The following is a 13,888-nucleotide window of genomic DNA, read 5'->3' as shown; positions in this document are numbered from 1 at the left end:
GAATTTTCGCCCCCTCCCCCACCCTATGATTCACTTCCGCTTCCATGGTTCCACCCGCTGCCAGATCCACTCCCAGATATCTAAAACACTTTACTTCCTCCAGTTTTTCTCCATTCAAACTTACCTCCCAATTGACTTGACCCTCAACCCTACTGTACCTAATAACCTTGCTCTTATTCACATTTACTCTTAACTTTCTTCTTTCACACACTTTACCAAACTCAGTCACCAGCTTCTGCAGCTTCTCACATGAATCAGCCACCAGTGCTGTATCATCAGCGAACAACAACTGACTCACTTCCCAAGCTCTCTCATCCACAACAGACTTCATACCTGCCCCTCTTTCCAAAACTCTTGCATTCACCTCCCTAACAACCCCATCCATAAACAAATTAAACAACCATGGAGACATCACACACCCCTGCCGCAAACCTACATTCACTGAGAACCAATCACTTTCCTCTCTTCCTACACGTACACATGCCTTACATCCTCGATAAAAACTTTTCACTGCTTCTAACAACTTGCCTCCCACACCATATATTCTTAATACCTTCCACAGAGCATCTCTATCAACTCTATCATATGCCTTCTCCAGATCCATAAATGCTACATACAAATCCATTTGCTTTTCTAAGTATTTCTCACATACATTCTTCAAAGCAAACACCTGATCCACACATCCTCTACCACTTCTGAAACCACACTGCTCTTCCCCAATCTGATGCTCTGTACATGCCTTCACCCTCTCAATCAATACCCTCCCATATAATTTACCAGGAATACTCAACAAACTTATACTTCTGTAATTTGAGCACTCACTCTTATCCCCTTTGCCTTTGTACAATGGCACTATGCACGCATTCCTCCAATCCTCAGGCACCTCACCATGAGTCATTTTTTTTTTTTTTTTTTACTTTGTCGGTGTGTCCCGCGTTTGCGAGGTAGCGCAAGGAAACAGACGAAAGAAATGGCCCAACCCCCCCCCATACACATGTATATACATACGTCCACACACGCAAATATACATACCTACACAGCTTTCCATGGTTTACCCCAGACGCTTCACATGCCTTGATTCAATCCACTGACAGCACGTCAACCCCGGTATACCACATCGCTCCAATTCACTCTATTTCTTGCCCTCCTTTCACCCTCCTGCATGTTCAGGCCCCGATCACACAAAATCTTTTTCACTCCATCTTTCCACCTCCAATTTGGTCTCCCTCTTCTCCTTGTTCCCTCCACCTCCGACACATATATCCTCTTGGTCAATCTTTCCTCACTCATCCTCTCCATGTGCCCAAACCACTTCAAAACACCCTCTTCTGCTCTCTCAACCACGCTCTTTTTATTTCCACACATCTCTCTTACCCTTACGTTACTCACTCGATCAAACCACCTCACACCACACATTGTCCTCAAACATCTCATTTCCAGCACATCCATCCTCCTGCGCACAACTCTATCCATAGCCCACGCCTCGCAACCATACAACATTGTTGGAACCACTATTCCTTCAAACATACCCATTTTTGCTTTCCGAGATAATGTTCTCGACTTCCACACATTCTTCAAGGCCCCCAGAATTTTCGCCCCCTCCCCCACCCTATGATCCACTTCCGCTTCCATGGTTCCATCCGCTGCCAGATCCACTCCCAGATATCTAAAACACTTCACTTCCTCCAGTTTTTCTCCATTCAAACTCACCTCCCAATTGACTTGACCCTCAACCCTACTGTACCTAATAACCTTGCTCTTATTCACATTTACTCTTAACTTTCTTCTTCCACACACTTTACCAAACTCAGTCACCAGCTTCTGCAGTTTCTCACATGAATCAGCCACCAGCGCTGAGTCATACATACATTAAATAACCTTACCAACCAGTCAATAATACAGTCACCCCCTTTTTTAATAAATTCCACTGCAATACCATCCAAACCTGCTGCCTTGCCGGCTTTCATCTTCCGCAAAGCTTTTACTACCTCTTCTCTGTTTACCAAATCATTTTCCCTAACCCTTTCACTTTGCACACCACCTCAACCAAAACACCCTATATCTGCCACATCATCAAACACATTCAACAAACCTTCAAAATACTCACTCCATCTCCTTCTCACATCACCACTGCTTGTTATCACCTCCCCATTTGCGCCCTTCACTGAAGTTCCCATTTGCTCCCTTGTCTTACGCACTTTATTTACCTCCTTCCAGAACATCTTTTTATTCTCCCTAAAATTTAATGATACTCTCTCATCCCAACTCTCATTTGCCCTCTTTCACCTCTTACACCTTTCTCTTGACCTCCTGTCTCTTTCTTTTATACATCTCCCACTCAATTGCATTTTTTCCCTGCAAAAATCGTCCAAATGCCTCTCTCTTCTCTTTCACTAATAATCTTAGTTCTTCATCCCACCACTCACTACCCTTTCTAATCAACCCACCTCCCACTCTTCTCATGCCACAAGCATCTTTTGCGCAATCCATCACTGATTCCCTAAATACATCCCATTCCTCCCCCACTCCCCTTACTTCCATTGTTCTCACCTTTTTCCATTCTGTACTCAGTCTCTCCTGGTACTTCCTCACACAAGTCTCCTTCCCAAGCTCACTTACTCTCACAACCCTCTTCACCCCAACATTCACTCTTCTTCTCTGAACGTAAGTTGGGAAATATGCTAAATATAATTTTTCATGTATATACGATGATATACCTCTCCTATCTGCTTTTCCCAGTTATTTAATTCCTTTACCACATTAATATGGACCATGAAATATCTCTGAACATCTTATTCTACAATTTTGCCTCTTACAAAAAAGTAGTGAAAGAATTGGCACCATGAATACTTTCATCACTGTCTTTCCTCCCTTGTCCTGAAAGTTCACCATCCTTATGGAAGAAGCAACTGTAGTACTGTTGTGTTACCTGTAAACTAGGTAGTTAGACATGATTACTCGGAGGCCTTTCACATTATTCAACTGATTCAAGATAGCGTCCGTGTCTGTCTAGTATTCTGTATTGCAGGTAGGTGAAAATGGGTAGTAAGTTATGGGATGAAGAGGTAAAGTTGCTAGCGAAAGAGAAAAGAGAAGTGTATGGATGGTACTTACTGAGACAGAATGTGAGTGACTGGGAGATATTCAAGAGGATGGTGCAGGGGCTGAAAAAGAGGGCAAATTAAAGTTGTGGGGAGTGAGTATCAGCAAACTCCAGGGAGTATAAGACGTTCTGGAAGGTGGTTGATACTGCAAGAAAAACAAAGAGAACAAATGGGGAAGTAGTAGCATGCAGAGATGAGGTGAAGAGATGGAGAGAATACTTTGAAGGATTGATGAGTGTGCTTAATGATAAGGGGTCTGGGTCGGGGAAGTATGCAAAGTGAAAGACTAATGACAAGTGGTTTGGTGAAGAAAGATGAAATGAGGCAAAGTGGCTGGAGTGGATGGTATTGCAGTTGAATTTCTTTAGGAAAAGGGGCAACGGTGATACTGACTGGTTAAATAGGTTTTCCAATGTACAAGTGTCCCTAGCCTAGCATGGGCGTGCCAACCAAGGTTCTAAGTGTTCACCCTTATATCAATGTACAACATTTTACCCATAATGCCATCAAGTTTTGAGTAACCACAGTTTTCTGCAACACCACCAAAACTTTATCCATACACTAAGTCGTGACTGTGGGATGTTTGTGGTCCAGCTCAGAAGACTTTCATCTCTTGGGAAAGGCAGGAGTGTCATCACCAGATGGTATCCCTAGAGTGAGCAATGAGGTAGCCCTCTGTGTGGTGCAGCTGCTTTGCTGGTTTCAAAGTGTGACATCAGCAGTGACATACTGCCATCACATTATTACCTGTCTCATACATCATTCCTTTTTACTTTTATAGAATATATGTGTTGTTTCTCTCTGCTGACATACTGCCATCACATTATTACCTGTCTCATACATCATTCCTTTTTACTTTTATAGAATATATGTGTTGTTTAAATTAAACAAACAAGCTTATTTTCAACCCTTAAGTGTTCACTACAGAACTTAAGGCATGCACCTCAAAAGCTGCTTCCCCTAACACCCCATTTCCTAAAGGTCCAATACCTTGCCAACCAAGGGATATTTCAGAAAAATAACTCCAGTGGTTGGCAAGGCCCTTTGTATCTATGGATCATGGTGAAGTGCCTCAGGATTACCAGAATGCATGAACAGTGCCACTGTATAAAGGCAAGAAGAGCAAAGGTCCTTTGAGTGTTCAAATCACATATGTACAAGTTAATTGACCATACCTGGAAAGTTGTAAGGAAGAACAGTGATTGAGAGGGTGGTGGCATGCACAGTGCATAAGACTGGGGAGGAACAATGTGGTTTCAGGAGTATTAGAGGATATGTGCATCAGATGTTTGTTTCGAAGGATATATGTGAGAAATACTTACAAGAACAGAAGGATATCTATGTGGCATTTACTGATCTGGAAAAAGCATGACAGAGATAATTGTAGAGGGTTTCAAAATATATGGTGTGGGAGGAAATCAATTACAAGTATTGAGGATGTTTTATTATGAGAGTAAGGAATGTGTGTGAGTAGGGTGAGTGGTTTCAGGTGAAGGTGGGTTTTTGGCAGGGGCTTGGTTGTGGAGAGGGGGGGGGGGTGTCATTTTGGTCCATTACATATGACAGCTGCCTTTTCTTCATCTTCCCTGGCACCTACCTAACTAATGCAGAAACAGGAAGGAAGGAAAAGAATGAGTTAGGTAAAATTCCTACCGAAGAGAACTGAAAAAATATCAAAATTACACTTTATCTTCTTTTATTGATTAAAATGTTAAATTTAATGATGACCACCATAAACACTCGAGAACAAATTAAGACTTCCATTTCATCTATTTTCCCTGTTTTTGAGAATACATGCCAATAAATATTGACAAGCATAAGGCAAGACTCTACAGAAGAAAACCTTGAAGTAAATATCATGAAAAATACAATTTACCATGTCATTACTTATCACAGTTTTAATGTTCTGACCAAGCTGTATATCAACAGTCATGAGACAGATGGCAGTTTCAACTTTACAACAATTTTTCAATTATTTCTAAATGTAAATAATCATTATTTCTTGACTTCTTTTTCCTTTCATAGTTATTTGCCATTTCCCATGTTAGTAAGGCAGCACATGGAAAACACATACAAAAAGGCCTCATTAACTCTTATCCATTTTCTAGGTATCATGTGTAAAGCTTCATATGCCCTGGTTCAGTCCACCGACAGCACCATCCCCTGTAAACCACACCACTCCAATTTACTGCATCCCTAGCACAACTTTCACCCTCCTGCACATTCAGGCCTGGAGTACACTCAAAATATTTTCATTCAACCCTTCCATCTCCAACTTAGCTTCCCCCTTCTCCTTGTCCCCTCATCTTTTGTCACATATATCCTCTTTATCAACCTCTTCTCATTCATTCTCTCCATATGTCCAAACCACAGCAGCACATCCTCTTCAGCTCTCTTACCCATATTCTACTTATCATCACACTTCTCCCTTACCCTGCTGTTACTTATTTGATCATCCCTACAGAAACATAACTCCAGTGGTTGGTTGGCAAGGCTCTTTGTAACTATGGATCATGGTGAAGTGCCTCAGGATTAGCAGAATGTATGAATAGTGCCATTGTATAAAGGCAAGGAGGGCAAAGGTCCTTTGAGTGTTCAAATCACATATGTACAAGTTAACTGACCATACCTGGAAAGTTGTATGGAAGAACAGTGATTGGGAGGATGGTGGCATGCACAGTGCATAAGACTGGGGAGGAACAATGTGGTTTCAGGAGTATTAGAGGATATGTGCATCAGGTGTTTGTTTTGAAGAATATATGTGAGAAATACTTACAAAAACAGAAGGATATTTATGTGGCATTTACTGATCTGGAAAAAGCATTACAGAGATAACTGTAGAGGGTTTCAAAATATATGGTGTGGGGGGGGTAATCAATTACAAGTATTGAGGATGTTTTATTATGAGAGTAAGGCATGTGTGTGAGTAGGGTGAGTGGTTTCAGGTGAAGGTGGGTTTTTGGCAGGGGCTTAGGTTGTGGAGAGGGGCTGCCATTTTGGTCCATTACATATGACAGCTGCCTTTTCTTCATCCTCCCTGGCACTACCTAACTAATGCGGAAACAGGAAGGAAGGAAAAGAATGCATTAGGTAAAATTCTACCGAAGAGAACTGAAAAAATATCAAAATTACACTTTATCTTTTATTGATTAAAATATGTCAAATTTAAAATGATGACCATAAACACTCGAGAATAAAGTAAGACTTCCATTTCATCTATTTTCTCTATTTTTGAGAATACATGCCAATAAATATTGTCAAGCATTAGGCAAGACTCTACAGAAGAAAACCTTGAAGAAAATATCATGAAAATACAATTTACCATGTCATTACTTATCATAATTTTAATGTTCTGACCATGCTGAATATCAACAGTCATGAGACTGATGGCAGTTTCAACTTTACAACAATTTTTCAATTATTTCTAAATGTAAATAATCATTATTTCTTGACTTCTTTTTCCTTTCATAGTTATTTGCCATTTCCCATGTTAGTAAGGCAGCACATGGAAAACATTTTCTAGCTATCATGTGTAAAGCTTCATATGCCCTGGTTCAGTCCACCAAAAGCACCATCCTCTGTATACCACACCACCCCAATTCACTGCATCCCTAGCACAACTTTCACCCTCCTACACATTCAGGCCTGAAGTACACTCAAAATATTTTCATTCCACCCTTCCATTCCCCCTTCTCCTTGTCCCCTCATCTTCTGTAACATATATCCTCTTTATCAACCTCTCCTCATTCATTCTCTCCATATGTCCAAACCACAGTAGCACACCCTCTTCACCTCTCTTACCCATATTCTACTTATCATCACACTTCCCTCTAACCCTGCTGTTACTTAATTGATCATCCCTCCTACCTACCTATCCATCTATCTGCATCTCTGATGCAAGTTCCCTCCGGGACCTCCATCAAGTGGGTCCTTACAAGCTTCCCTCACAAACACATTCTTTCCCCATTCCTCTCCTGTTCTCTTCCACAATATTTCCTCATCACATGTAGTCTTCCTATCATGCATATCCCTTTAATCATGCTGTAATTCACTCTCCTTGTAAACTCATCATACTGCAGTATTTCCATAAGGTTAAACCACCTCAAAGACCTACATTTGATCCACTCTATAAGTCATTCCCTTTGCATACAATGCCATACAATACCTCTCATATGCCCCCCAATCACTTTCTTCATTTCATCTAACCATACTGTATGCTCCTCTCAAATAGCTCATTTCCACAGCCTGGATTCTTGATCTCTGCAACTAGTTCCATTTCCATGTTTTGGCTGCATAGGTCAGGGTTGGAAGGACTATGCTATCCCATAATCCTTTCCTCACTTCCATATCTACACCTCTACTCTTCATTATTCTATTAAGGGAACCAATGACTCTTCTACCCTGAACTGCTCTCTCCTTCCATATCATCAAACTTACCCAAAATAGCTCCTAAATATCTAAATCATATCACCTCTTCCTGTCTTTCTCCCCAGTATCTATAACACAACTTAGTAAACTTTCTTCTCTCATTCTATAGGGCTTTGCAAAGATCTATTCTTCACCTTTTTCCTTTCCAACACCATTACTTTACTTTTACTCACATTCATCTTCAATAAGCTATGCTTACACACGAACACATCATAAAACACACAACCTTCTGCAACTCCTCTTCACCCTCAGCAAACACCACAGTATCATCCACAAACAGAGTTGTTACTAGCTACCGTACCTCTGCCACATTCCATCTCCACACCCCTTTCCCTTAATTTTGCTTTAATTTCTCTTATCACTCCATCATTATATATTTCAAAAAGCCATGGGGACAACATAACCCTGCCTCATGCCCAAATGTATACCAAAACTTTCACTCAACTCTCCATCAACTCTTACATATGCATTTGATCCTCTATAGAAGGCTTTCACACCATCCAACCCCTAACCCACATATACTTAATATATCCGATTAAGCATTCCACTTGACAGTCATATACTTTCTCCAGATCCATAAAAGCTGCAAACAGCTTCTTTCATTTTGCTAAATACTTTCTCCACAGCCATTCTCGCCACAAAAATCTAATCCACACACCTTTCCTAAGACCTCCTGGCTCCTCACTTATTCTCCATTTGTCACTTTCATCACTCTATCAATCAACACTTACACGCACTTTTCCTGGTATACTTAACTGACTTATTACCCGATAACTGCTCCATATACAATTTGCACCTTTTTCTTTGAATAAAGGAACTATAACAGATTTTACCCGATCCTCTGGCTTCCAGGCCAAAGTGCACATCATGTATGTCTACTCTATCACACCTACATACTTCAAGATTTCAGCTGTAATCCCATCCACTCCAAATGCCTTTCAAACCTCCAACCTCATTATTGCCCTTTCTACCTCCTCACACCTCATACTGCACTCAAATATTTGATTTCCATCACATCCACCCTCCTCTGTAAATTCTCATCTACAGCCCACACCTCACATCCATACAACAATGCTGGGACTCCTATACCTTCAAATATACCTATTTTTGCCCTTCTAGAGAGCAACCTCTATTTCTGCTCATTCTTCATTGTCCCCTGAACTTGTGCCCCTTCACTCACCCTATGAATCACCTCCACCTCAACTGTTCCATTTGCTTGCCATTCCCATTTTCTGGTATCTAAAACAGCCTTCATCCTCCAAGTTTTCTCCATTCGAACTCACATCCCAACTAACCTGTCTCTTAGCAATGCAAAACCTAAGAACCTTGCTTTTATTCGCATTCACTCTCAACTTCCTTCTTTCAAACTCGCCCAAATTCAGACACCAGTTTCAGCAGTTTCTCGCTCACATCTGCCACCAGTGCCATGTCGTCAGCAATCTACAGCCGACTTACATCCCAGCCCACCACATTCTCAACAGACTGTATATACAATCCTCTCTTGAAGACCCTTGTACTTACCTCCCTCACCACTACTTACGTAAGCAAATGAAAAAGCTATGGTGACATCAAACACCCCTCCTGCAGACCTACCTTTACCTGTAACTATTCCCTCTCCTTTCTACCTTCCCACAAACAAACCTTACTCACTTAAGATAAAACCCTCATAGCTTCTAATATCTTTCCTCCCAAACCATATACTCTTAACATCTCCAAAAAACATCTGTATCAACCCTATCATATGCTTTCTTCACAACCACAAATGCCACATACAAATCCTTCTATTTCTCAAAAACATTCAGCAATTCAAATACACAATCCAAACATCCTCTAACACTACTAAAACTACATTGCTCCTCCCCCAATCTGATGATCTGTGCATACCACCATTCTCCCAATCACCATGTTCTCATACAACTTAACAGGTACGATCAACAAACTTATATCTTTGTAACTTGGATACTCATCTTTGTTCATGCCTTTATACACTGGCACTATACATGCATTCTGCTAATCCTCAGGCAACTCATCATGATCCATACATACAGTGAAAATCATCACTAACCAGTCAAAAACAGTCAACCCCCTTTATCAGGAACTTCAGGTGCAAAACCATCCAGTCGTCATCTTGCCACATTTCATTTGATATACAAATGAGTAGCATATCAAAACTTGTAATGAAGTTTGGAGATTTCAAATAATGATCAAGAAGAAATATATAGCAAAATTAAAGAATTACTCATTGAATTGATAAATGATAGAAACATTTCTTTTAACCCATTTATTTTTGAGTGTAGAGAAAACAGAATTACAGAAATACATAATGACAAGAAAACATTTTGGCTGAGGAAAACAATGAAATACCTAGAGAACAAGGCATACATTTATAAAAAAAAAAAAAAAAACTGCAAACACGAGGAAATAGGGGAAATTATTACAAGGAAAGTTGAAGCTCTTCTAAAGAATGTGCAACTACACTGTCATAAGTGGTACAAATGTGGATAGAAAAAACATAAATCAAATTTATAAAATGTAATACAGGAAAGCATGATTGTTTAGGGGCACATAAATGTTAAAATAATTGTTTATTTGTGAAAAAAGTAGAAGAAATCCACTAGCAAAGGAGACTAAAACTGTGTATGAGACAGACACTGCAGTTAAAGTAAAAATGAAGAGGCAAGTCTAGCGGAAGAATTCAATGAATCACAAGTCAGCCAGCTGCCTGTCAAATGAAAAACAGAATTAACAGACAATCAGGTGCCCAGTGCTTTAAAGGTGGATGGAAATAGGGAGAGAATTAATAAAGAAATACAAAGTTGAAATAGTGAATACAGCTGAGAGAAGTAAAAGAGGAATAAGGAATAGACATGAAAAGGAAAGAGCAGCTGAAAGCTTTGATGATGTGATGAAGAAAAGAACACACTATGATTACCCTAAAGGTAAGTGTAAATTTAATGTTAATGATGAAAAAACATCCAAAAATAAATTACTGTGCTCTGGAAGTTTCCATGCAAGAGGGTGTACAAACAGTAACTGTCAGTACATTCCCAGTATATGTAAAAATTATGACAAATCCATATATTGCAAAAGGAGTGGCCGTAGCTGATTTCTGCATCTAGATGGATTAATAAAAACTATAAAAACTAATGGGATGAAATGAAACAAAGCACAAATAATATCAATCAGAAAAGGTACAGAGAAAATGAGAGGGGGCAGAGACGATTGCAAAGAGTGAACATAATCAATGATATCAGGTTCTGGAGAGAAGGAAGTGATGACAGCAGAGGTATGGAATCTGATAAAAGAATGGAGAAAGAGATAATACTGAGAACAGAGCAAATGAAAGATTAAAAGGGACAGAAGGAAATCAGTAATGAAACCACAAATAAATTGTTTTAATAACAAATGCTTATGAAGCTACTGTTATAGGAAAATCACTAAATCAAATCTGTTCAAGGGATTGTGAATATCATACATACAGAAGCTTACATAAAAAGATGAATGAGAAAAAAAGGGATAATCCATTCAAAAATATTCTATATGCATGTGCAGTGTAACCACAGCCAACTACAGATTTAAGATAAAATATCTCAGAGTACAAAAAGAAAAACAACCTAATTTTAGATGACTTGACAGTACTTGGATAAACCAGAAAAAAAGCTAGTTCAGAAGGACTATGAGACATTTAGGGCTGACTGACACAAAACTAGGCAACATGGAGTTGCAATTGAGAGATTACTTAAACATTATCTCATAAGAAATGTGAAATACAGAAATAACCACCCCAGCCTTAAATACAATGAATATTGGAACTTACAGACATCAAAACAAAAACAGCAAAAGATAATGTAGTACCACCATAGACTGAAGAGATACTGAAGAACACAGACAAACCAGAATCAACCACAATATGGTCAGGTGACTTTAATTTCAATTTCACAGAATGGGGAAAGGTGCTAAAGAATCTGCAAGCAATCTAAATTCAAACAAAATAACAAGACATTAAGCAGATGAGAGAGAGCAGCCAAACAAATTACCAGCCATATGTGAGACATTTAATCTAATTCTGGTTATACATGGACCAATAAAACATGGTGCCATTGACTCAGTAATGACACAGGATACAACATTAACTTTAGGTACTAAAGCAACCTAGATGGTCATATTAGATCATCACATGGAATTGTCTACAAATTACAAGGTAGAAAGAAACAATGTCAATAAGATGAAACAACTGAAGTTATTAACAAAAAGTTCAATTTTTACTCAGGCAAAACAGAATAAGACAACGTATAAAGGAGAACACAAACTGGAATAAAGTTATTAAAAAACGCATTGCAAAAACTGGCACAAATGTTTTCTGCCTGAGTATAAATCAACTAATTACAAAGTCAGTGCCTCAGAAATGAAAATACAGTCTTAAGAAGAGAAAGATACCAAGTGTCTCTAGAGAAAGCCACATATAAAAAGAAATGGATAATGAAAGTAAAAGCTAAAATATGCAGAAAGCAGATAAAAAGTGAAAAAGTTAAAAGGAAAAATCATACGTTACAAAATCAAACGAAGAAAAAGTCATCCACAGCATGGATAGAAATCCAAAAGAGAAAAAAGATGGACATTTTCAAGATGAGTTATCAAAAAAAAAGTTTAATCAACCGAAATAAATCCATATTTAGGAAAAGGAAGAAAGAAGAAATGGAAAACAAAATATCTAATGAATGGGATGAATATTCACTTACAACTAAGAGCACAATAGAAGAAATAATTTAATCAATACAGTATCATGTTTAGGCATGGTTACTGTGCTGCATAATAATCCCAATGCAAAGCCACAAATCAGAATACAAAACATAAGGTATAAAGGACAGGTTAAAGAAAGGACATGAGAAGCTCTGACCATCAGCTAAAATTCTGATAAGAACAAATCAACAGGAAGGTCTTCAAACTGGCAAAGCCACAGTCTTCATGAAGGAATACAGTGAAATTATATAATGAGAAGTCTTGGCTACAGATGAGATGAAACTTTCAGCCAGGGAATTGTTTTTGAAAAATAGTCTCCCACAACTGATGGTAAAACTACCACTGAATTTGAGGCCTTGCTCAATATGCTGCTAGACTTGTGAAAATAAGCTAGACCCATACATAGTCATTAACCCCAATGAAGTATACTTGGGAAAACTAAGTTCACAATATTCACACATCTTCATTTTTCTCATTGGAAAATTGGAAGAGCAAGTTGAAAAACCATGAACAACGTGGCAATCGAAGTGGACAACTAAAACACCATCAACTTTATAAATCAATTAATGATTCTGTAACATTTCCATTGGCTCATTATCAACGCTTGCTTTGCCTTTCCCTCATTTACTCTGATCACAATTTTCCACATATATATATATATATATATATATATATATATATATATATATATATATATATATATATATATATATTCATATATATGCGTGTGTGTGTGTGTGTGTGACAATTGGCAGCAATGCGGGTAGCGTCAATAACGCCAAGTTCTATGGTTCCCGGGAGGCGGCACAGCCCCCCTTCCCCTCCCAAGCCGCGCGGCGCCCAACCTTTCATTGCGTAGCGTCGCCCACGTCATACAAGGGAAACCATTTATTTACACAAAAGGAAATTAACACCCAACACATGCCAGTCATACCCACTCATCCAGCTTGAGAGAATGCGAAACGGCCAGAATCATGAGGTGAAACAAATAATGGATAATCACTGCTATGAACTGTTTTCCCTTCTGTCCCAGAGGTAAACAAAACATGGAAGGTCGCGGGTTCGCCATAAAGGACTAGTTAAGTTTCAAAGACACAACCATTCCAATATTGAATCACATATTTACGAACGGGCAAATAACAACATGACACTGTGGACTAGTTTAAAACTATCTCTAAACAACCCTACACAACAAGCACACTATGCTTAGAGACATTCTCACCAGAACAGTAGAGTTCAGAACCCGTCCGAGTCGGCGTCGCGTTGGTGAGCTGCGGCGGCTCCAGCTGCCAGATGCTCCACCATCGAGTTACCAATTCCCGTAGAGCGGCAAAGGAAAATAATATCATATCTTCACGGGAAACTGCAACTTTGAAACTACCATATGATGATGAAATGTATTTGTAAGACTAATAACCTAGATATATACCTAGATATATTATCATAACAACTCATTTCAACTGTCTATAGCAGTCCAGTGAAACCAGGGATAAATGTTATATTTGGCAGTTCATGATACAAAGCAAAATCTACCGCCAATCTGAGATACAGTATACAATTTCCCTATATGTGGTATAGCTATAAACTTTTGTTATTAATGCCGTCGCTATTACAAC

The 13,888-nt window shown here is 39.0% G+C and overlaps 1 protein-coding gene across 26 annotated transcripts in view; it reads right to left on the bottom strand.

The window, feature by feature from the left end:
- Positions 1–13,615, bottom strand: part of LOC139755976 (uncharacterized) — a 734,338-nt gene extending 720,723 nt beyond the window's left edge. For 10 of the 26 annotated variants that reach the window (XM_071674831.1, XM_071674833.1, XM_071674827.1 and 7 more), the window contains exon 1: positions 13,495–13,615. The gene's annotated coding sequence lies outside the window, so the exon portion shown is untranslated. The remainder of the gene's footprint in view (positions 1–13,494) is intronic. The other 16 variants (XM_071674832.1, XM_071674837.1, XM_071674838.1 and 13 more) reach the window with 4 other exon arrangements.
- Between the last annotated feature and the right edge of the window lie 273 nt (positions 13,616–13,888).

This window comes from Panulirus ornatus, chromosome 20 (assembly GCF_036320965.1).
Source record: "Panulirus ornatus isolate Po-2019 chromosome 20, ASM3632096v1, whole genome shotgun sequence".
NCBI lineage: Eukaryota > Metazoa > Arthropoda > Malacostraca > Decapoda > Palinuridae > Panulirus > Panulirus ornatus.
Note: the sequence above shows the minus strand (reverse complement) of the source record. Positions and strands in the feature narration are given on the sequence as shown.